The following is a 2,319-nucleotide window of genomic DNA, read 5'->3' on the forward strand; positions in this document are numbered from 1 at the left end:
CAACCATCCTTAACAAGATCTGACTCCCTCTTCTGGAGTGTCTGAAGACAGCTACAGTGTACTTACATATAATAAATAAATAAATCTTAAAAAAAAAAGACTTATAAAAAAAAAAGACTAAGAAAAATTAAAAAAAAAAAGTTATGTTCTGACAAGATGCACACACACCTTGTGTGTGCATATTTTAAGCTTATGAAGGTACCATACGTTAAAGGTAATTCAATTTTTGTCAAATAGAAATTTCTTATCCAGATAGTGGTGGTGCATGCCTTTAATTCCAGTACTTGGGAGGCAGAGTCAGGTGAATCTCAGAGTTTGAGGCCAGCCTGGTCTACAGAGCAGGTTCCAGAACAGCCAGGACTATACAAAGAAATCCTGTCCCAAATTTTTTTTCTTTCGGTCATTCTAAAATTAGGATTCACCAATTATCTTTGCAATGTATAGTGTATGAAGTTGAAGTACTGAGAATTAAGGAACTGTGTGCCAATCCTTTCTAAGTTAACCAAAAGCTAGGAAGTTATGAAAGATGGTTCTCATGCATGACTACTTGGCACTTGATGCCTATTTGCCATTTTGTTATTACATTTGTTTCGTGTGTGTGTGTGTGTGTGTGTGTGTGTGTGTGTGTGTGTGTTTTAAGATTGACACGAAACAAAGTGAATTGTAATGAGTCTGGCAGAGGTAAAGATATTCTAAAGAGCAATGTGTCTTTCCATCTATCAGACTGTTTGAACAATGTACCCCCAAAGAAATGGAAATTTTCCTAGGAATCTTATGCTTGGAGAAAAAAGGTCTTAGCCTTAGAAAGAGGCATCCTAGTTGTAATTACTTGTCAGATCACCTCACAGTGTGAGACAAGGATGGGTTAGAGTGGGCAGGACCAAGCCTTATCTTGAATTGCCTAGATATGCATGTCCTTGCCTCTCAGTTTAAACTTTAATCTCTCTTCAGGACTGGAAGTTAGATTGGCAAGGTTCATTGCTCTGTCACTCTGCCAAATGTGGACACATTGAAGAGAAGACAAAACAGAAAGGGAAGGGTAGAGAGAGAAAGGGGAGGAGGGAGAGAAGGAGAGCAGGAGGGGGAAAAATTTTTCATGAAAAACCAGCACCCTGTGTATCTTGACTTTTCAATACTCTAAATGACATAATCCTGAATTGACTGTCAACATAATTCTCTACTTTTCCTCCTGCCCTGGGATAGGACTTTTCTACTCAAATTCTAATTTTCCAGTTCATGTCACCAAATCTTGCCTCACTGATTTCACTGATTTTATCAAAAGAAGAAAATCACTGTGAACATTAGTGTGGATGATTGACAGAATCTAGTCTGTGAGGATATTTTAGTTATTTTTATGACATTTAAATATGATCTTTTACAGTAAATAATAGAAAAATGTTACCTGTTAAGTACTTTTTTGCACTATATTCTGCTTAATAACATTATTTTTAAAGAATAAATAAAAAGGAGAAAAGAACATTATTTTAAAATTAGCACAAGCTATGTCCACCTATTTTTATAGATTGCTTCTAAAGGTTATTAGATTTTTGTTTGCGTCTCTGTATGTAATTTGTATAATTTTTGCATATACAGCTGAGTTCTGCTCACTGATGTTAAGACTACTTTGATATTTTTAGAATAGGAACTGAATTTATGATTTTTCTGAGCACATGCATTGCTTTAATATCTTTATACATAGTTTCAGCAACCCTTAAGGCAGAATTTAATGAACTGGTATTTCCTGTCTGAAGAACATGCAGTATCCAGGGTTCTGCAAGTGAACCTAGTAGATCCTCACCCTGAACATGATTTTGCTCTCTGGGAGCTAGGTTGGACAAAGTTATATACATATTTGGACAGCCTGGCATTTTCTGACATATCAAGAAACAAGTCAGTACTTCAGAATAAAATTCAAATTTCCTCTCTTAGCATGAAAGCCCCTTCCTGGATGAGGTGCCATCCAGTTCTCTGGCTTCGTGATACACCTCTGCCATCTACATACAGTCTTCCCTAAATATGCATGGAACTACTTACGATTTCTTAAAAGTATGGCTCTTATTTTTAGATTTCTGTGTTGTTCTTCGTGTAAAATCTTTTGTAACTGCTATGTGCTGCTTTGAATCTTTAAAGTCATTCAATTAAGACATGTCCTGTTCAGTGCATCCTGGTCTATTCATGTGAAGTGATTTTAAAAATTTTTTGTAGTTATTTATCTCTCATTAAGCACTTGACTTCTTTGAAATAAATTGTCTTATTATTTAATACTTCATATTATATAAAAACTGCACTATATAAAAATATACATTTCCACATGCTTTT

This window comes from Mus pahari, chromosome X (assembly GCF_900095145.1).
Source record: "Mus pahari chromosome X, PAHARI_EIJ_v1.1, whole genome shotgun sequence".
Taxonomy (NCBI): Eukaryota; Metazoa; Chordata; class Mammalia; order Rodentia; family Muridae; genus Mus; species Mus pahari.